The sequence below is a fragment of the Columba livia genome, chromosome 1 (genome assembly GCF_036013475.1).
Source record: "Columba livia isolate bColLiv1 breed racing homer chromosome 1, bColLiv1.pat.W.v2, whole genome shotgun sequence".
Classification (NCBI taxonomy): domain Eukaryota; kingdom Metazoa; phylum Chordata; class Aves; order Columbiformes; family Columbidae; genus Columba; species Columba livia.
In genome coordinates this window covers 6,045,452-6,069,233 of record NC_088602.1, presented here as the reverse complement: position 1 = coordinate 6,069,233, position 23,782 = coordinate 6,045,452, and the positions used below count along the sequence as shown (strand labels likewise).

Below are 23,782 nucleotides of genomic sequence, written 5' to 3'. Positions count from 1 at the left end.
ACTGACACTATAAGTGTCAGTTAGTAATACATGAGTGAATCATTACAGTCACCAGATAAATCACCACATGCAGTTTGTCAATCCCTCTCTTCACATAAAATCTATAAAGCACCCAGGAGAAGATCTGAACTGCTGACAAGGAGCTCAAGACTTTCTGTTGAAAGCACATATGAGTCATGGAAATGCATACATGTCTCTCCACATCACTAGAAAACAGGTTTTGAGTTGTCTTACCAGAGGTGGCTTCATGAATGTTTTACCATGCTATATGAAACTCCAAGGAGAAAAGTTATTTTTCACATCAAGGAACAGTGACAATGGGGAGGTTTCACAGACCACAGGTGTATTTTTCTTCACCATCCCAAGGATCACCCTTTTTTGGATTTCCCTGTGGATGTGTGAATGTAAGTTCTTATGTATTAGAGTTGTCCAATCCTTTTTTTATTTTTTTTTTATTTTTTTATTTTTTTTTAAAGCATTTTGAGATCTTGTCTTTCATGCAGTGTTAGCTCAAGAAGCATCATCCCTAACCTGGCTTTTGATCAGACATAGATATCTTTAAATATGGGCCAACAAGTAGGTGGATCATGATTCGACATTTCAAGGTAGTGATGCTGAAAAAAGTGATGCGGTGATGATTCAAGTGCTGAGTGTCGCTTAACACCACAACCCTGCTGTTAAAGCGGTATTTTGCAATATAATCATAATAACTTGAAAAGAATGGATGCTACTGTGAAAGAGCGCTGAGAATGCCAGCAAGAGACCAATTTTATGTGGTCTGTGTGTTTAGAGGTAGGTGTTTGTTTGTAAGAGAATTGACTGAGGATGTCAATTAGTCATAAAATGATACTCTTTGGGGAACAGTCAGAAAAGCTAACAAAAGTTACTCTCTTAATCTGCATTACTCTCTGGAGCATCCCTTCCCTAAACTGTTTGTAATGGAAGCCTGGGGAAATTAGTTGTCCAAGTCTTAAGTTAGCCTTTGTGAATATCCCTCTGTGAGATATATCAAAGTAATATGTTTAAATACCTATTGTTAGGTTCTTTAAACAGTGGCTGCTCCTTTATATCACTTAATGTAATGCTTAAGCAAAAAAAATGTAAATATAAATTTGTTTTGAAGTACATAATGTTCTAACACTTCCTTTGTCAGCCAAAAAATCTAAAGAGGAATCAAAGTGCAGGTGACCTGGGTCCCTAGAGTAACTTGAATTGCAATAGATAGTTGTGTGGAAGAAGAGAATTCAAGGCCAGATTTTTATTTCATTACATCTGCTTTAAAGCTCTAATGTCTTTCATGCTGTGCTCCTAGTCTGTCTTCCTCTTTTCCCTCATCCATGTGTGTGATTTAATAACAAAATAGACAGGAGAAATTAGGTGCCTAAGTGGGAAGGTGCAGGAAAATTATATATATATATATATATATATATATATATACATACACGTATGTTGATTTGCCAGGTAGTTATTTCAACAGCATTTCAGTTTCATTAGAGATTCTGGTACAAGTCATAATGTCACTTATTTTTATTTAAAGGTTACAGGAAGGAAAATGAGAACAGACATCTCCTTTAAGCAGGGCTGATTTATCAAGTATCATCTGTATCTCTGATGTTGCTCGAAGCTACATTAGCTTGGCTTTTGTCATAGAAGAGATCTTTACAGCTTACTGAGAGGCAGTGACCACACACTTTGCATTGCTTTGTTCTGTTATTTTTCTGATTTCCAATTGTACCTCTCTAATTAGTCACTGTAGATATTTAAAACTGTTTATATTGAAACAGTACCTGTAAATGCTGAGTCACCTTGATGCCTGAGACTGTTAACCCCATCCTAGATAAACACTATAAAGGTCTAACATGTCTTAAAAACTAATAATAAATTACAGTAAAGGTTCTCAAAGACAACACAGGCAGAAAATCTAGCATGCTCCTCTAAATTAAGCCTCTCTGGGAAAGCCTTTCACCAAGTTGCAAACTCAGCATAACCAGGAGTTTCACCATACTTTGAAGAGTATAATCTTATTTCTTTGAAATGCAGCATCTTCACAATCTATTCAATTTCATCCAGAAAGTTGTTTGTTGGATTTTTTTCCTTGGTTTAGGAAGCAGAAATCTGTCATCACTATGAAAGGCAGGCCAGTTGTTCGATAAATGCTTAGATTCTGCAAAAAAGGGTGCCTTTTTAAGCATCCTTGACTCCTTGTGGGAAAGCAAATATGTTGTTTCTCTTTGTCTTTTCAGCTCAGCCTTTTTTTAATAAAGGCTGTTTCAAAGCGTGAAAATCACCTCTTCTGATGTAGATGTGAAAGTTTGATGCAGTTTTCCAAGGATGCCCCAATTGTGTGAGATGCCTTGGCCCTCAGCTGCTTCACCGAAAAAAGCGTAGAATCATAGAATAGCAGGTTGGAAGGTACCACAAGAATTATCTGGTCCAATGCTCCTTGGTAAAAGTGCATCCTGTCCAGCTGAATCTTAAAAGTATTTAATGTTGCGGAATCTACCACTTCCCTGGGGAGATTATTCCAATGGCTCATTATTCTAATGAAAAATTTCCCTCTTATGTCCAACTGGAATCTGCCCAGGAGTATCTCGTACTCACTGCACCTCATGTTTTCCATGTGACTCTTTGTAAAAAGGGAGTCTCCATCTTCTTTTAGCCACCCTTCAAATATGGGAACATGGTGATGAAGTCTCTCTCTTCCAAGACCTTTAATCATCTTTGTGGCCCTTCTCTGGACCCTTTCCAGCCTGTCCACATCTTTTTTGCATAGCGAGCATGAAAACTGAACACAGTATGCCATGTGTGGCCTGATGAGCATTGGGTAGAGCAGGAGAATGACTTATTTGTCTTTGCTGGTGATGACCTTGCTAATGCAGCCATCATCTATAGGTTCCATGTTATATCTGCCAGATCTGTAGGTTTGCCATATACTCTAAAATATCTCAATTGATTCTAGGTGTTTCTATTAAGGCAAACTTGAGTCAAGCTCTCCAAGTGAGATTTAGTTTTGTGTTTAGATTCCTATATATCTACAGATCCATGTGCCTACTTGTGAGTATTTAATTGGGAGTTACATGTCTAAGCTCTCAGCACAGCGGAGATCAATGATTCAGCTCATTTGCCTAAATCCAGGTTTCTAGTACCATTTGCCTCAGCTAAGTGTATCCAGGACATTCTCAGAAGGCCTACAGCCCTCTAGAACAGCACCTGAAAGTCAAGCAGAACATACTTGGACATCTCATATTTACCTATAGATGGGCATCTGAATCCCAGCTCTAATCAATACAGTCATGTGATTTTAAAGACTACTGAGCTCTCCCTAAAACAGACATTTAGGGCATGATATGGAGGCCTGAACAAGGGAGTATGTTGCCCTTCCAGAGGTGCTGAATGTACATCCAGGCCATTTACATGATGTTGGGAGATATGATGTGACATCCCTGACAGACATGTTCTTTAGGAACAGCAGCTGAAGGCCAGGTGGGTTACCCTCTTTTGTTTTTAATGGCAGAGGACCACCATCCTAAGGCAATTGGGTTGAGGCTTTACTGACTAGCCAAGTGAACTGCCTTTTTGACTCTCTGAAGTCACATGTTGGCTTCTTAATTTAAGAAAAATCTCTGTAGAAATTACATCATCAAACTCAAAATTAAGTTCCAGTCTGAATCACACTTCCAAACATCCACTTATCATGGAAAATATTTCTTTTAGCAATGATACCATGATGCAGAGTTATTTATCCATCTTCCCACCCCTGCTCTACCTCCTGTTCTTGTCCACATGGCAAAACAAGGCACCTTCAGTAGAGCACTGACTGTAAGTCCTGAGAATTCAGTGCAAAATAATCAATACGTATGTTCCATACAACAAATCTTAAGGTTTCTTGCAGTTATGTTGTTGTAACCATTAAAATCCATGGCAAAATTACTATTTTATTACTTCATTATAACTCAGAAATCACTTTCACCTCTTCCTGGACTCCAATTGAATACATCAGTTTTTTCTTTAAGCTGTTTGTGCAAAACTCCACTTTCTCTGAAAGTCAGAGGTGCTGTTTTAGGAGGGTGGCTTTCTATTCTTTTGTGAATGATTGTCATAGATAATGGAAAATGGCAGCTGGTTTTATTCTCAGTGGGATGTATCTGTAAGTAATTATTAAGGAAGACTAGAACTTCATATGGTTGATTGTCTCTTCTTTTAAACCTATAAATAAAAACTGAGAGCAATTAGGGCTAAAGGGCAATCTGGATGTAATTTGTGTGCAATGCCTAACACAGCAGGACTCTAATTCAAATGGTGTTATATGCGATGATACGATATTTCCACAGTTCTTTAATTCCTAGATTTGAGCAAGCCTGAAGAAAACTCAAATGCTATAAAAAGTTATTTCAAACTGAAGGTGATGTCTGGGAATGCCCGAATTGCATAAATATATTCTCTCTGTGATACGTGGCACAGGTTCCCATATTGAAGGGTTTCCCAAAGCTCTGGAAAACATGTTTTTGACACATCTTTATCGCAAGTAAAAACCCACCTACCTTAATACTGGCCCAGTCACCAAAACAGGGTCTAAAGGATAAAAATAATGTATTCAGAAACTAATTGTCTTGAACAAAGCTGTTAGACTGGCAAGAAAAGTAGAATATAAAGAGGTACGAAACCCTTCAGCAGCAGTGGAAACACTAACAAGACTTATTTATCATAAATAAAAGACATTCAAGATACACGTCTAAGCACAATAGCCGTTAGTTGTGCAGGGACTAGCTTACCTAATTATGCAATTCAGGTTGGAAACAAATGGTATCTTATAATGCTCATGACATGTTAGATACCTAATTCTGAACTTCAAAATGCCTGAATTTAAATCTGAAATGCAGCTGTGTAAATTAGATGCAGCATATAGCATTTGCACTTTTTAGTAGTATAAATAGGGGAAAAAAATCCAACTGTAATGAGAAAGATTGTCTGTATGGAAATATAAACCAGTTGATAGAAAACTTGTGTATGTTTGTGGGCTGCAATTTGTCTTCAATTTAAAAGGTAGAAGAAAAAAACCCCACAAAACTTTACAGGCATACTTGCAAGTTTAACCGCTCTTCGATGACAGAGATCACTCTCTTGTTTCACTCAGCATTCAAATGACTTATTATTCTTCATAGCCTGTTTAGCTCATTTTTAAACATATAAAGCAAAACTTAACATTTGGAGGTTGGGGAATGTGGATCTGTCACTTTGGTCCAGTAACAAAACTATGCATTTAGATCATTGTTCAAACTCTTAATTTCTCACCAGAAAGTCAAAAGGCTTTCAATAAGTAGTTTTGGGTTGCTGAAATTTGTGCTTGTTGTGATTAATTTCTGGAAATACAGAGGCAGGTCAGTTATCTCATCTGCTTCAGCAGAGCTGCAGATGTTCTAATGTAACACATATCCCTAATGTCCCATTTTATTCCATAATACCTGTCACAAACTGCCTGATAAAAGCACATCTTAAAAAGGCCTTAGTGTGTCTTATTCCTCTGGGATTATGTTAGATGCACATCTTAGCCTACAGTCTCAGGGAGAAGAGACGAATGAGCTCCTTTCATTCATTTGAAAATTCTTGTTTTTTTTTTTTCTTTTTATCTTAATTTCTTCTCCTTCATCTAAAGCTGACTGCCTTACTTGTTATCTTGTGAAGTCTTTCCTGGCTTGGGCACAGACAGCCTGCACCATTCCCATCTGTGTATATGACCCACTAAGCTCTTATGGCTGAAGTGAGGCATACCTGTTTTATGCAAGGATTATCAGACTTTTTACACTTTCTAGTCAGCATAGGAGGGAACTTTCTCTTGGAGAAATTCCTAAAATTTCTTATAAACTCTAATTTATTCTATATGAACTCTCACATTTTCTTAGGTATGGGAATAAGGGTCATGTCTGAGGTGTGTTTGAGGCAGTATCTCAAGGAAGGCAGAATTGAACTCTTTACTCAGTTCAGGAAGCTGGATCAATATGTATTTTGAAAGATAACATTCATCTGGGTAAGGCCTGTATCCTACTCTGCTCCTTGGTTTAACAGTTCTGAACTACTTTACTTAGATGTGACTTCACATACTGGCTTTCTGTGCTTGTTCCAGTTTCCTCCTAGCAGTGTCCTGCACTTTGGTGAGATAATCCTGTAGAGGATTTACTGGGAATGAGGGTGATCTTAGTGTGTGGACCTTTTGTTCGTGTTGTACAAAAACTTTACCTCTCTCCAGTTACCCACCTAATTTCTGTGCACCACTGTCACCAGGCGTGCAGTCTATGATGCTGTGTTATAGTCATAGAATACTTTAAATGGGAAGGGATTTTTAAAGGTCATGTAGTCCAATCCCAGTCTAGGATTACTGTCCATTAACGACAACAGTATGAAGGAGCCAGAGACATCACTGAAAAAAAACCCCACAAAACTAATGAACAAAAAAACCCCAAATTTGTATAATCAGAACTCATTCTGGTGAGTAACACAGATGTCATATTAGACATCAATCCAGATGTGGAACGCTAGGTTGCCAGTCTACATGGTATTCAGAGATGGACATCTCTAAGTCATGACTGTCCTGATCCTGTTGTGTCAATAAGATGTTGTGCAGCAGGTATTCTTATTATGTAGTTGTTTCTGATTTCATGCGAGCCATTGTACCAATTTCTGCCTAGCAACTACACAAGATGTTCTTCTTACTTCCATCAGACCTGAGAAATCTGGTAGCTTTAAGTCTTCTAGTGCCTGGTGATGGCTGGATCTTTTCAGCAACATATATGGGGAAAACAAACATGTAAGGCCTCCATACCACACAACTATAATTAGTGCAGGGAATGAAAGCCCTTTTCTTCACTGGAAGTTTGAAGTATTGGTAGTGTTTGCAGAAGCAAGGAATCAAAATACTCTCTGCAAGTTTTTTGGACTTTATGTATCCCTGGTCAGATTTCTGCTCTCTATGGCTCTGCAAACTTAGTACTCTGACACCAGCAATGCCTCTCCAATTTTGTTCTGGAAAAGGATGGAGGCAAAGAAAAAAAACATATACTGGTCTTCCTAACTACTCACTGGCTGGTATTCCTGCTTAGATCTGCCAATGGTGATGATCTGAGGGAGGCCTGGTTTGCTGTCTCTAATTTATTTTGACCATCTGCTTTTACTACTTGTAATTGGTGTGTGTTAAGAGGGAGAATATACTTAAAGAGCATTTAGGCTGAGGATACTCCTGGACTCACTAAAAGCAGATTGAAATGTAATATTTGTTCTTTATTAGGCAGACTGGGCCGTATCTCAGCAACCGTCTAGTATTTGGCAAGATTATTCTTTTTGCCTGAAGTAGTTACATGCTCTCGGTTTTTTATTGGTACAAAGGATGCATTAAAGTGAAAGAAGATTACTTTTTTTTTTTAGGAGGTTCTGCACACTTGTAAAATATTTACATTGTAGCCTGCATACACTGCAGTTTCTTTGTAAACACTGAGCTTTATGTGTCCTACTAATGCATAAGATATGAAAAGTTTACCCAAATAGAGGTCTTGAATAAATAGGGGTTTGTGCACTCTGATACCTCACTCTGAAACAGGGGCCTTAAGATTGGTTCGTTTACCTCTCTCGTCACCTTAGATCTTGAGAACGGTGTCTGAAGTCTAATCTGAAGTACATTTCTGATCCTAAAACAATGTTTTTCTTTGGGGAATGTTAATTGTATTAAAGCCTGAACTCTCATCTGAGAGCAGAACTTCACAAGCATGCAGAAATCTACAGATTGCAAGAATGAGAAAGCTGAACACAGCTGAAATAAAAATGGGCAATTTAATTTGTATCTGCTTGTTCTTGTCGGTGGGATTAATGTTATCTAAGTTAACTAGCCCAATCTGAACTGTCCATCAAAACAACCTGTGTGAAGAGAGGAGCAAGCACACAGGTTGCCTGATTTGTTCTCAAATGTGCTTCTCTTTCTTTACCAGCTTCTGAGGAGAGTCTGATAACTACCTCAGAATAAGCTTTAAAGAGGTAAAGGAGAACAAGACAAATTACACTTTTTTATTTTTCAAAATCTTTTGAGTTTTCTACTGAGATTGCCATTAAATTTTTAAGCAGCACTGGAAGAAAAATCTTTGCATTCAAATAGATGAATGCAGCGTAGTTTTTATCCATTTCATATCATGAATGTGGTTTCTATAATATAGATTAATCAACCTTTCTGATAAAGCAAAACCTACCCACCTGACAGTAATTTGCTGTGTTATTTGCAAATGCCGTTTAAAGTTACAATCCTACACTTTGTAGCATATAGTATTTCTTACCAATATCATACTAGTATTTCTTATTTACAATATTCCTCAAAGAACTATGGGGTTTTTTTTTGTCTTTATAATTTTATAGGACTCTGACAACAGTATATGGATTCTGTTGGAGACAGAGTGTCATATAAGTTTTGGATGAAATCTATACCTAGAAAACAGCCTTATTGGTAAGTAGTTTGTATGTGCTTTCTTGTCTTTTGCAATATTTTATGTTGAGCTATCAAAAGGAAGGCTTATATCATATTCAATTAGATGTTTACTAAAAAAAAAAAGATATTTTAAATATTTACGGTTCTCTTTCCCTTTTAACTTTACAATTAGTGGGTTATGATTCCATCTTCCCTCGAGAAAAAACATTTTCCGTTTCTTTTTTTTTTTTGCTATTGGACATCATGAGTCTTTGTAGGCTGTTTTATCTACAGGTGGTCCCATGTAAGAACTGTGCAAAGTTCAGTTCATAAGCTTGTGCTAGAGTCAGAAAGCTTCTCTCTATTTTTTTGTTTTGTTTTCCTCATTTTTCTGTTTTTTATTTTTGGAGTGTTCTGATTGTACTTATTGTAATGTTGTGGTTTGGGTTTGTTGTTGATGCTAAAGAATGTTTGAGGGGATATAAATATCAGTGCAGTTTTTGTTCACAGCTGATAAATGTATGTCAGATATTAAAAGTATTTAACTAGAGAGTATCAAGAAAATCACACATCATTTAAAGGATTAGTTGTAAGGTCACTAACCAGGAATACCTGAGTTCTAGTCCTGCTACTACCTCTGGTTTGCATGACCTCGAGTGAGTCATTTCTGAAGAGGGGAACTGTGTTGCTGTGAGGGGATATAGTAACGTATGAATTGAATTACTCTTCTTTACATAATTGGAGAGCTCATTAGGTAGCTGTTAAGAATGACTAAAAGCCATTAAGCTCGATAAGACTAATTTCTTCCAAAAAAACTTAACAAAAAATGAAATAATATAAAATATAACTTTATTTTCTAATGAAGTTAGTTTAACTCTTGCCTTTCCAATACTGTCCTTACTGTTGTTTGTTACTTCTATCGATCAGGTATACAATCTGCACTTGAAATGTTGTTAGGAATTTTGTTTCTGACCACAGGGTAAAGATTTATGGCTTTAAAGTGAAGAAGCCTAAGGTGAAATCACCAGATTTGACTTGCTGGACTGCTCCATGAAATTATACGTATTATAGAGACTGATGGAATACGGAGGACATTTTATTTGATGTTAGCCACAGTGACTGAAATACTTACCACTTTGAAATGTCAGTAATAAAAACAAATGGGTCATCTCTGTTCTGTTAAGTCTTTAAGAGAAAGAGAGAAAATATCTGGACAATGTATTTGCTCTATATTTTCACATATTACCTGTAGAGGTACCAGGAGGAAGAGATGCAAATATTTACCTGGCAGCAGGATATTTATTTCCACAGATAGCATTCAAAACTCAACTGAATAAGTCCCACAGCAACCTCATCTGGTTAGACTTACTTTTGAGCAGGTGTTGGACTAAACAGACAAAGGTCCCTTCCAATCTAACTTACTCAATGGGTCTGTGAGTCTGTCTAATTAGGTGATATGCATGATGAATAGTAAACTGTTATATGATGTACAAACACCAAGGTACTTTGCCTAGTCTTCAAGAGAAATTACATTATTTAATATCCAATGGATAAGACCAACTGAACTCCAAAGACACTGAGGGAAGATGGGGAGCCAGACAAAAGGAAGAAGGATTTCTTTAGTAAGGTTAGGATCTGACTGTGGGAGATAATTAGATACCTGATGCCATAGGTATGCACATAATTTGTCCTGTGGTTTTCAGATTTTCTTTTAAACGCTTTTGTTTTAGAGTATGACTTGCTCTCAGAAGTCTGTGTGATCACTGACTGCTTTGATCACTGGAGGGCACAGAGTTTTACATGCTGAGCAAAACTTAAGCTCTCTTGGGGAATTATGACTGATTTTACAGAATGAACTCTGTGTCCAGTCTCCCCAGCAGGGGGTTATAAAACACCACAGGTGAATATAAGTGAAGAATACTATGTGTTTGTAAAAAAGACAAATGTAATTTTACAGTGTGGATAAAAGTACAGACTGCAAAATGCAAAAGAATCCCTCTGCTCTGTTTAGTATTGGTCAGGGAATGTCTGTCCTGGGACATTTCAAGAAAGCTATGGACCAGCTGGGCACAGACCTCAGAGGAGAAACAAGGACGAACTGTGAGAGGTTCACGAGTGAGACCTAAAAGAAAGGTAGAACTCCTTGAGATGTTCTACGGTGAAAGAGGCTTGATGAGGCTTCAAATACACTATAGGCTCTTAGAAAGGAAAGAGATACTTTCTTCTCTCCAATGTATTCATACTGGAGAGAGGAAATGGTAGCAACCTTAAACCGAAGTTGATCCAAGGCAGACAGCAGCAGAAAGCTTGGAATGGCCGGATAAAACAAGTGCTGGAATAAACTGCTTAGATGTGTTGTGGAGATGGTCATTAGAGGGCTCTCAGAACAGGCTGATGAAACTTCTGTCAGATATAACTCATCCTCGTTGAGATAAAGGTGTGGTTTAAGTCATCTTCTGGCTTCTTTCCTATCCTGCTTCTCTCTAAGTGGTAGCCTCTGGATCTGGAGTACAAATTATCAGATGCAACATTGTTATTTTTAAAGAAAACAATTTTGCAGAAAGATGTACATTATAATGGGCAATCAGTGCAATTTGCACCACATAAAATCTGTATTGTCTAAATTAAGAGTAAAGAGTATCAATTTATGTTCAGTGAAAGCTGAATCACTGACAGGAGTCTCTTATTTACAACCATAAAGATTTCTCAAACTGCACTCTCAGTGTGTTGAAAAATAAAAATATAAGAACAATGTTTACTTTAAAATGGTGTGGCTTAGATACCCCATCTGAAGTCAACAGACTCTATATTCCATATGCAATCAGACTTGGTGGATCCATTGATTTAGGTTGTAGATTGATGCTTTCAGCAGGAAATCACTGCCGTACTGGGGATATGAAGGCTTCTGAACATTCCACAAAATAGCTGTGATGATCATATGCAGTCAGTATACTGCATGTGTTGGCATAATATTGTTTGGTATACACAAGGAATTAGTTCTATGACTGGAAGCAAAATTTTTATGAACTCAATAGGTAGACTACAAGAAGTAGCATCTCTGTTTCCAAACACTAGGAATCATAATCTTTTTAGCAAATAATGATGTTGTTTATATGCCTTGCTGTAAAGGTGTATGAACTGACAGGTGACACACTTCTCTGGATATCTCAATTGTACAGAAATGTAAGGAGTTACAATAGTCCTTTTCTGTGTTACTAGTAGAATCTGAAATCTCTTTGAAAAGGGCTCTTTAGAACTGAGCTCCAGCTTTTCAATTCTGTGCTTTTTATCTGTACTTCACCAGCTTCAATAATGCCAATTAGAGCTGCTGCTGTACACTCACCTTTTAATTTTCTGCTTCTCATGCCTTAACATACTTACAAATTTGGGTGTTGACTGTTCTGCTGGATTGTTTGAATTAAAAAAAAAAAAAAATAAAAATCAATTTACAATAAAAATAAGTGTTCTTTTTATCTGTACAATTTCTGGCCTTAATACCCTTGATGCTTATGCAGCACAGGTGCTCTACTATGTAATTACAGGAAACAGCTTGAAATAAAACACTGAAATAATGCTGGTAACCTTGAAAATATTAGCATTACATTAGGTAGCAGCAGTTACAAGATTGCATATGTATCATGTTCTGGTCTTTCACTGTCTGATGTCTGAAACTGTAGCAGTAGTACTGACAAAGAAAATAAAAATTCAAATATCCTTTCAGAAAACATTTTCTTGAATTGCAAATGATCAGAGAGTGGAGTTAGAAGCAGAGTTTCACTATGCAGAAATCACAGTTGGCCACACCTGAAAGCTTTTCAAGACTGTAACCATTGATCAAAAATGCTTTTAGAATTCCCATTTCTTTATGGGTTAAATAATAATAAATATTGAATAGATGCAGCTGGAATATTTTCAATAAATAAAGAGTTAAATGCAACAACTCAGGGCAGTTGCTAGGAACTCTCACCAATAACTTGAATACTACAAGCTGGTTCCTTTAATATAACAGACCTTGGGTCAAAGGGAAATGATTAATCCTGCTTTTGCTGGAGTGAAAGGTGTAGTTTTCCCCTGGAAATGTTTAAAGATGCAGTTTTACTTTAGAAAAGTTACATTCATCATCATTGCTATTATTCTGACATATGGACATTTGCTGCCTGGTGATAAACAGTCTGTTTCTCCAGTCCAGAATCACCTGTAGAAGTCAATTTTATACATCAAAATTTGCTTGGAATTTGAATCTTCTCAGCTCTCTTGTGGTACTGTTCCAGTTGTTTAGATCAAGCTGGGAAGCTCGTTCTGGCTTTGGCATCGAACAATACTTCTAGTGCCAACTAGTGAAGTGTTCTTGTACATCTACACTAAGTGCAAGCTGTGTTTTTTTAGTTGAGGTTAGTGGGCAAGATAACAGACACCAGTTAAAGTAACACCACACAGCCCTGTGGAATATTTCAACATAAATGTGAATATAAATCATGTTCAACGAGGCAAAAAGGGCTTACAGTATCAATGCTGGGTTCAAAACTGAGCAGTACTATGGTTTCATCTATTTTTCAAAGAAACATTTCTTGTACCTTCTGCATTTTCCCTGCTTCATCTTTAACCACACAAACACATCTCATCAAAAAATTTTAACTCAACTTGAAGAAAATTGGACTTTTGTATATTTCTGTGGAAAATTTTGCCAAGTGATAGTGAAGCTAACTGGTTTTGGACATGTGTTATGCATTCAAAGAAACCCCAACTGTTGTCAGTCTAAGATGATGGCTGTATGGTATAATGCCAGAAATCTTGTGGGTTTTTTTAAAGGTATGTTTGGATTTGAGTTAATGTCTTCTCGAAAAGTAATAGTTCACTCAGCTCAAAGAAATACAGTGATTAACCAATTACCTTCTAACAGAGTCTAGGAAGTTACAGGTAAGGTGATAGTCTGTAGATTTCCTGGCTCTCTTAAAAATTAAATAGATCAGGTTTTGCCAGTGTTGCAAGAAATTGGAGCATTCCTTTAAAGGTGAGTGGAAAAAAACAGTTTTGGGTCATTGCCTGTTGAGTGTTTTGCCCATTGCAACCTTGTAGGAAGAAAAGGGAACCAAAGTAGAGGTGATTGTGTTACACACTAGTTCACACCCACCTACGCTTAAAAGAAACTATTTAGATGCTCAGGATTCATGTAAGAGTCTGGTAACTCAAGTACCACCATTTAGATTCGTAACCTGAGAAGCAGATTTTATACAATGCAAACCCTTTCCCCAAATCCTCTTGAAGATTCTCTAACTAGAAACAGGAGGGGTGGGGGAAAGAAAAACTGCTTTAGATTAAATCTAATCTACCTGGGGAAAAAGCATATATTTTAAGGTGGTGGACTTCACACAGAAAGACAGAAGAATGTGCAGAAACCTTTGAAAGAAAGTGAAGTGGGTAAAAGTTGCATTTTTTTTTTTTTTTTCTGTGTTATTTCAGAATTCTGAAGATATCAGCTGAGATTTTAGACTAGTGCATAAGCTCAGTCTCGAAAGACATCTGTTTCTGAAATTAAAAAGACAACAACTGCAGGATTCCACACTGTTAGCAATCTTCGCTTAATAGAGATCCATGATTCAAAGAGATATGTGACTTAAAATCTACTTGGGAGCAAAAAGCAATTAATAATTGGAACTTTTTATAGCACCTTTTATCCAAGGATCTCCAAACTCTTTACTGGCTTTAATTAGGCCTCACTCCATGCAATATCCACCCGGAATACAGAAATGTTATTTTTTCTTCTGTATATAGAGGAACCTGAGATACAGAGGTTAAATGACTTGATCATAATCGTGTAAAAGCAAATAGTAATGATAGGAATAAAACTCAAACCTCCTGTCAACCAGTCCCATGTTCTATCCACTAACCAAGTTTCATTCCTTTACATTAAACTCAAGACTTTTTCTTATCTGTCCTGTATTACATGTGATTTTCATTACAGGATCAAAATCCAGGCATTTAGAAATACTTTCATCCTTTCCAGAAAGAAAAAAAAAAAAAAAATATTCAAACAGATCACTGAAAGATCACTTTCTGGTCTCAGGTCTCAGGTAGAGTAGAAACTTTTCCTATTTACTAGAAGGAGAACTGTGAAAAATATGGAAGAACAGACTCCAGAGTCAAACATGATGACTTTGGAGATACTTAATAAATTTGCGTTTCTGCCTAACAGGAAGAATAGGTTTTTTGGTGGGGGGGGGGGTTGCAGATGATATAAAATGTGAGGAGTATAAAATGAAATTCGGCCTCACCATAGAATCATTTCAGTTGGAAGAAACCCTGAGGATCATCGAGTCCAACCATAACCTAACTCTAGCACTAAACCATGTCCCTAAGAACTGCATCTAAATGCCTTATAAACCCCTCCAGGGGTGGTGGCTCCACCACTGCCTGGGCAGCCTGTTCCAATGCCCAACAGCCCTTTCCGGGAAGATTTTTTTTTCCTAATATCCAACCTAAACCTCCTGTGAAGAAGATAATCTCCTGGGAAAAGACAATAGGATATCATCTCACCCAGGTATAGGCCCTGAAGCTATGTCAGAAGTGTTGCATAAGAGACACGGGCATCTATCTACTTATGCAAACTCTTAAATGCTGGAGTCCTTGGTAAGAAGAGGGGAAAAGGAGGCTGGTATGATTACGTGAGCAGATAAAGGAGATAATTCTGTCATTTTGTCTCTAATAATAACTTGACTGAGGATATTGAATCAGATAATATGGCTTGTTTCTTGTCTTTTAAGGTATGTTTTGAAGGAAAGTGAAAAAAGGAAAAAAACAAAAACAAAAACAAACAAACAAAAACACAACAAAAAAAACCCAATAGGTTAACAGTAGTAGTCTGGATAAAAGCTGTGTTGCTTCCATCTCTCAGCAATCTAATTTGAAAGAGCCTGAAGTTTTTATTTCTAGAAATGGTTGCTTGTCAGATGCTGACAATGATTATTGACAAGAGAGAACCCAGTTCAGACTTTACCTTGAGAAATATAGGGCTTCAGGAAAACTTGATTCATTGGCTTTACTAAAGGCGTCTCTATGCTTAGGTTTATGTCAAAGCCTGGAAGTGTAAATCTGTTTGTTTTCTTCCTTTAACTGACTCCCACCAATTTCACCATAATAACCCGCACTGAATACTGGCCAACTAGTACAAATATTTTTCACAATTTTTCAACACCAGAAGAATGCATGAAGTTCTGTTTTGAGGTATGATGGAAAGAAATGTTCAGTCGAATAGTGAATTTGGAATAAATATTGAAACACTTGCACTGATTGAAGTATTCACCAGCCAAGTGGACCTGAGCACTATTACACAGTGTAGGTGTAACAGTGTTACCCAGGCAAAACAAGCCAGCAAATTCTCATTTCAGAAGTGTTGTGAATTAATTCAAAAGGGTTAGTTACCAAAAGATATTTGCCAAATGTTCTTTGGGAATAAGCTAAAATACCAAAAGTACAGGTTAGGAAATTAGAAACTGCTTGGATTCCACTTAGGCATAGAAGATAAGATGGCACTGAAGTGATTTCACAGTTCACACTTCACAAAATCTGTTGAACGTAGACTTGACTTTTAAATAAATAACCAGTCTTCGCAGTTCTCATCAAGGATTCTAAAAAGGCAGATGCAGCCATTGCAAATGATTTTTATCGGTGTTACATTTGTCAAAAGCTGTCAGAATGTAGTGAAAAGGTGTTTATACAGAGTAATATGCTGCTTGAACTCCTATGTGTCTCCTGGAGTGGAGATTTTAGATTGCTGATTTGTAAGAGTGAAAGAGTTCTAAATGGGCCTGTTATTTTCTAGCTTTACTAATTTATATATGATGCGCTTCTACACATTTATATGTCTACAAATTACAGCCAGCACTCAAGGACTGAAAAAGGAATCTAATCAGATAGAAAAAGACCAATCTGCTTTACACCGAACTGTGGTTGTGTAGATGGTAGGAACTGCGTACAAAGTATCATTATTTTACGAATAATTTTGTATGCCTTTAAGCATGACTAAAAGAATTTTGGTGAAAATGAAGTTTGTATCAAGACAGTCAAGACTGGGGAGGGAGGGGGGAATTTTTATATATGCTAAACCAACAAAGATTACAGGAGTTTTTCACTAAATTTTGCATGTCTTCTACATTGTGTCTCTGATCCACCCAACAGGCTTACGGGAACTTTAGAACACAAAACAAAACAATCAAAGCTGTTGAGTTTTATATAATGTGACTGTTTAAAGTAAAAGTTTCAGGAAACAGTATATTACAATATTTTCATATCTAGCAGGTAACATTATATTTATCTGGAAAACAGATAAGACAGACACATTTTTGTGGTGAAGAGGTGTATGCTGTTTGGTCTGGTTGCTGATTAAATGAATACTATAACCAACATAATAATACAAGTTTTATTTACTCTTTTTTGATATTATTATCTGAAAATTATTTAAGAAATGAATAAGCTCCTGGCAGGCAAACATGGAAAGAAAAAAAGGAACTGTCAGGAAGGGAGTACTTACTATTATATCTGGCCAGTTACATTCATAAGCATGCTAAATAAGGAGTGAACTGGTGTGAGAAAATGGTACCTACAAGATCATATATGTAGCACCCTACTTTAGCTTGAAAAGAAGAAAAGATGTACCAATGCTTGGAAGCTAGTTTTTCTAATGTTTCATGCGATTAATTATAAAAATGAAGATTTTAAAAAATTATTGGAAGACAAACCTGCTAACACAAGACTTTCTTTTTCAAAGCTTGGAGCACATGGAGAAAATTGCATTTGTCTTTTGATAACCTCCAAATGCAGTACTTGATTGTCCTAGTTTTTCTGAGAAATTCTTCACCATGTTGCAGGAGCAGAAAGGTCTCAGAAGTCCCTGAACTGCAAATTGCTGGAGATTAGGAGCTTATTGTGGAATGAGTTCAAAATATCATGATGAATCTGCTCTATTTTTATACCTCCACTATAATGATGGTATGACAGGCACTCGTTCTCCATTGTAGAAATTAAGACTGCTTCATTTCCTATTACAGTAGAACAAGTTGGCAAAGATTACATTCTCCAAAGCTTTCTATTTATAGATGAATTTCAGAGGGAGAATTATTTTCTATTATAAACACAGGTCAGAATTCCACAACTACACTTGATGTGAGTTTTACACTTTGAAATTCAAACACTGTGTTAGATATGAAAAATGTAGTGTATCTTCCCAGAATTACATATCTTATTTCATATATATAATAAACCTTCCGAAAATCTGCAATTTAATCTTTACAAAACATAGCCATGTTTCATATTTTGTCTTCTCTTATTGTAATAATGTGGTCCTTTTCAATTTCACATATAGCTAAAATACACTACCTTTTGTAGTGATTGCATTTGAATAAATTTTGTTAAGTTTGATAGTATTTTTTTGCCATTACTCTAGGTCCTTTGACAGAGGATGATGAATAACATTGTTAAAGAGAATTTCATGATGAACAGCCTCTTCAGAATTTGTGTTATTGTTTCTTATCTTTAATGGCTGCATCACTGTTTATAGCCTAAATCTCTGTAGGGATGGGACCTGGATACAAAAACTTCTTTCTGTATTCCTGCCTTCCTTTGGAAAAAATGTGAGTGTACAGCTAGAGAATACATTTAAATGTGATATATAGTTAGAGAGCACGGGGAGCAGGACTGCAAATTATAGTGTAGAGAAAGCAAATGTAAGTGAATGCAAGAGCCCACCTTCAAGATTAGCACTGCCTAATTACAATGGTTTTAAAAAACATGCGAGTCCTAAAATTCAATGCAATCTTCTAACCCCGATTGTTTTTATTTCACTATGATCATCAAAGCCAATTTTGACAAGTTCTAATCTCTTTCAAAGTCGTGCTGAAAGTTCAGTTAAACCTGTCATTGAGGAATCATTAACATCGTATATGCTACTGATTACTGCATCATTGTGAAGAGGCATCACTTCTAGTATCAGTTTAAGTATTCACACACACACCCTAAAGCAGGAGCAAGCAGTTCGTTAGGTGATTTAGATGTACATTTCCATGTTTTCAAAATAAAGGCATTTAGTTTTGCTTTAGTTTTGGATGGCAACATTCCGAACTTTTATTAAGCCAAACCTGTAAAGATGTTTAAGTTCACAGTTCCACCTGAAACACTTGAAATCCTAGTTCCAGAGAGGGCTTTATACTGCCTTCAATGCAAGAAAAGAAACTGTGAGTTGTAGATCATGCACAAGTGACAGAAGGGTTGGGCTGAAAGCAATTCTATCACAGGAAATTAATAAGGCTTGAGGCTCCACTATCCACTATAGAAGTTGGACTGGCCTGCTAGGGAGATACTAGTGCAGTTGTGCCTCATGCACCTCTGCTTCATATTTCTACAATCAATAGCAAAGAAATATAAATATGATGGGAATCTCCTAAGAAGTAGAGCTGGAAGTCCCTAATGCTTGGACAACATTCAGAGTCTGCCAACAAACCAATGATATCCACTTAGTCTTCCCCTGGACAGTCACGGGTTCCCATCAATCCTAGTCATAATTTAATCGTTTCTTATTTCCCTGAGCAAGATGGAAAGATGTCTGGAGGTCTGAGACTGCTGTTGTCTAAAGGAAAATATACCAAGACAGTTGTGGTGAGGTCATGGTCACACACATCAGCTGGGTGAATAATTACACCAGATATTCAGCACAGAAAGCCCTATGTAACACATTCAACTTAAAACGTCACTTACAATGCAGGCTGTCTCTGTGAATACCAGCTACAGAAGGTAAAGCAGCTCTTTCTGATGTTGCCTGCATGAAATAGCATGGTCCTTTTTTTTCTTGTGTTCACTGAACCTATCAGCCCATTTAGTTCCACACAAACCCTCTGTTTATTCATTCCTTTGAAGCTTCAGTAGCACATTCAGCTCTAACGTGAGTTTGAAACGTGATGAAAGTATAAGGCATTCTTGATAGAAATGAAAACATGATTAAAGAGGTAGTGCAGTAACTGTCAGTCACTTTTTGTAAAGTCATTATCCTGTTGCAGACCTCTGTTTAAGAGACCTATCACTTTACCAAAATACACATCGTTATTATTATTGAAAAAAGGGTTTGTTTTCTCTTCTGATTCTGATTTATGTGTGTGTGTGCACATGAGTTCATGCACCTGTCTGTCTGTCTCTATATCGATTTTACTTTCCTTCCCCAAAATGTAGTTGGGAATGACATTTTCTAAATCAGCCAAGCCAATCCCTGGCATGAAACAAATTCTACCAAAAGCATGCCATTGAGTCAGAATTATATGGTGATTTGCTATACATTTTGGTTCTTCTAGATGATGGATGTAATAAGGAAAAAACTTTATAAAAACTCAATAACTCAAACATTGTTTAAAATAATAGTAATAATTAAAATTAAAAAAAATATATATGAAAAAGCTATTCAGTCTGAACATTTCCTTGACCTGATGAAAAGGATATGAACTTGAATACATGTGGCTAAAATTAAATCAACTGAGTTCAATTCACTGCCTTGAGCTGTGAAAATAGTACCAATTCCCTAGGTCAGTTCCCTATGTTAGCATCTCCCTACACCTGCCACCCTTTGATATGAAATTATATGCCTATGGATGATGCCTTAGGAAGGCGTAAGGGGCAAACCTTAGCTAAATGCCAGTGGCTGCAATAGCTGCACACAAAGTCATGTTTATTTAAACAAAGACTGTTAACAAAAAAGCCTGTCTTTTACTGCCTTTTGTTGTTGTTCAAATAGTCTTACATTCTATCAACAATATTATCCAAAAGTGGGGCAGAAAGGATGTTTCACTCTTTCCAGAGAAATAAACATGTGTAGAACACTGAATTTACCCATCTGCATTTTTCTGAGAGAGAGGACTGCAGAGAGAGAAGAAATAATATTTTACATGTCAGTCTCATACAAATTTCAAACCTCCATGAATAGATGCTCAAAATAACAACTCTCTATAAATGTCTTGTAGCCAGTAAGTCAGAGCCATTTGCAGTGAAAAGCAAAAGGGAGAACTTCACAGTTCCCCCGGTGAATAACACTCTAACAGGAAACTTCCTTTCTCAACAATTCAAATATGAATTATTTGAACTACAACTCATGAATCATAGAATTGTTGAGGTTGGGAGGAGCCTCTGGAGGTGATATAGTCAAAGCCTTCCACCCAAAACACAGACAGCTAGAACAGGCTGCTCAGAGGTTGTGTCCAGTCCAGGTTTAAATATTTTCAAGGGTGGACACTCTGCAACTTATTTGTGCAACCTGTTCTAGTGTTCAATTGCTGTCATAATAAGTGCAGCTTTGTATTTAAATAGAATTATGTGTGTGTTTTAGTTTTTGCCTCTCCTCCTGTTACTGGGAGCTAATGGGAAGAGATTGGCTCCATCTTCTTTACTCCCCTCCTCACCCTGGTTGGGTATTTATACACATTGCTAAGGTTCTTCTGAGCCATCTCTACTCCAGAATGAATGGTCTCAGCTATTTCAGCCTCTCTTTGTAAGTCAAATTGTCCAAAACCTTAATTACTTTCATTGTCCTTTGCTGGACTCACTCCAGTATGTCCATGTCTTTCTTATACTAGAGGACCCAGACCAATATAAGCACTCAAGATGAGGCTTCATCAGTGCTGAGCAAAGGGGATAGGACACCTCCCTCAACCTGCTGGTGACACTTGTAATGTGGTCCAGGAGGCTAGAAGGGCACATTAGTAGCTCATATTCAACTTAATGTCCGCTATGACATCCAGGTCCTCTTCTGCACAGCTGCTTTCCAGATGGTTAGTGTCAGCCTGTCCTGATGCATAGGGTTAGTCATCTTTGGGTGCCTGATTAGACATTTTGCTCCCTTGAACTTCATGGGGTTCATGTCGGCCCATTTCTCTAGCCTGTCCAGATCCTTCTGGATGATAGGGCAAACCTCTGGTGTATCAGCTACTCTTCCTAGTTTTGTATCACCTTATCCAGCTAATTAATAAAGAAGTTGAATAATGTTGGTGCCAGTATCTACCCCTGGGATACACCATTAGTGACTGGTCTCCAACTGGACCTTGTGCTACTCATCACAACACTCTGAGTCTGGACTTTCAGACTGTTTTTTATTCAACTCAGTGTTCACCTATCTAGCCTCTGCTTCATTAGCTTTTCTGTGAGGATTTTACAGCATATAGTGCCAAAACCCTTTACTACGGTCAAGACAAGCAACCACTGTTGCTCATCAACTGAGCTAACCATCTCCTTGTGAACAACTATCAAGCTGATTAAGCTGGATTTCCCTTTCATATATTGATGCAGACTACCCCAATCTCCTTCTTATCCTGCTAATGGAGGCCAGTCATCTCAGCTATTGCTCCATATCAACCTGTACAGAAATGATCTATTAAGTAATGGCAGGGCAGCACCACAAGAAGCCAACAGTTAAATTTCAGGACCTAGACTATCAACATGGGGTTTGGTGTTCAAAATACTGAAAAACATTACACGTGCTTAAACACAAGTGTCTTGCTTTGAGGGCAATGTGTTCAGTATCCAAGAGAATGAAGGATCTATAAAAAGAATTCAAAAACTCACAATTACCATGATCACAGACAAGTGGAGCTAATGAAACAAGTTGTGTTTCCCGGTTTAGCCATTTAGAGCTGAGATGATTTTAGTTGGGGTATACCAAATGAATAGTGCAGAACATAAATCAAAGGATTCTTATTTTCCCCTAGTGAGGGGAAAAAAAAAAAAAAGTGAACATTTCATTAATATTTAGCTAATTCAGACTGAGTTTAAAACATTTTGTCACTCATTAGAAGATTTAATTTATCAGGATTTTTGTGAACGATTGTATCTAATACCATGTAGGAAATCATTGCTGAAAGCAGTAAGATGATGTTAGTGTAAGTACTAAGGTGGGTAAGCAACTGGCTGCTGGAATAGTTACAAAAGGTGTGTCAGAGAAGAGACTGTAGACCTAGAGGGAAGAAATTCACAGACTAGATAGGATTTAGGGGTTTGTTTTCATTTCATGAATAAATTGACCATAAGTCCAGTCAGATGATTAAGTGACATTATCAGTTCAATGGATGTGGAGAATATTGTGCAGGTCAAATTGGATCATTTTGGAATAGAAAAAACAGAAGTGGGAGGACATTTAATTGCAAGAATTTAGATTCAAGCCTTTAGAAACTTGGAACATGAAGTACCACTTTAAAATGGACACTTTTATCGGATAGGGATAGAGAGAGTCTTGTTTCTTTCAGTCAGTCATAGTATACCCTTCACTAAGATGTGTAATATGACCATGAAAAATATAAAATGTGATTCTATGATCACATAAAAGAAAGTACTTACACTATCATCATTTGAAAATACAAACACATTTGCAACAGGTATTCCTCTCCTAGAATAATATGCATAGCTCCCTGTTAGGATCTCTGTATTTAATAATTTTAAATGCAAACTGGAACTGATGCAGGAATGACTATCCAAACAACATAAAGAACAGAGAAAACATTAGTTTGATTCATTTGATCTGACAAAATTAAAACTGACAGAGGCCATGATTTCTACCTATGAATATGTCAAAAGTACCAGGGGAAAATAACAGAAGATAAATATCTTCTGCTTATGAATTAACTTTGCTAAACTTTAAGATAAAAATAGTTCTTTGAGAGCTTCCAGATAGTAGCAAAACCAAAATACTTATCTCAGTCTTCACTCGCAGTGCCTTTTCTCACACCTCTCAAATGGATGAAGTACAAGATGGGGGGGGGAGAAAAGTCACTCTCACTGTAAAAGAAGATCAGATTTGTGGAACCTAAACATCCATAAGTCTATGGGACCTGATAAGATGCATCCCGGAGTTCTAAGGGAATTGGCTGATGTGATTGCTAAGCCACTCTCCATGATATTTGAGAAGTCATAGCAGTCAGGTGAAGTTCCTGGTGACTAGAAAAGGATAAATATCACACCTGTCAGCCTCACCTGTGTGCCTAGGAAGATCATGGAAGAGATCCTCCTAGAAGCTGTGCTAAGGTACATGGAGAATAAGGGCAAGTCTTGCCTGACCAACCTAGTGGCCTTCTATGGTGGAGAGACTACATCAGTGAACAAGGTAAGAGCTACAAATGTAATCTATCCAGACTTTGGTTTTAAAATCAAAGAGGAGAGATTCAGACTAGATAAGTGGAAGAAAATTTTTACTATGAAGGTGGAGAGGCATTGTAACAGGTTGCCCAGAGAGGCAGTAGATGCCCCATCTCTGAAGACATCCCAGTCCAGACTGGATGGGTGAAGATGTCCCTGCTCATGGCAGGTGGGGTGGACTAGTTCAGC

General features: G+C 37.1%; 1 protein-coding gene across 1 annotated transcript in view; it reads left to right on the top strand.

The window, feature by feature from the left end:
- The window catches only part of TENM4 (teneurin transmembrane protein 4), a 1,656,871-nt gene that overhangs the window by 872,339 nt on the left and 760,750 nt on the right, over positions 1 to 23,782 (top strand). The window contains exon 6 of the mRNA XM_065029145.1: positions 8,392 to 8,479. The gene's annotated coding sequence lies outside the window, so the exon portion shown is untranslated. The remainder of the gene's footprint in view (positions 1 to 8,391; positions 8,480 to 23,782) is intronic.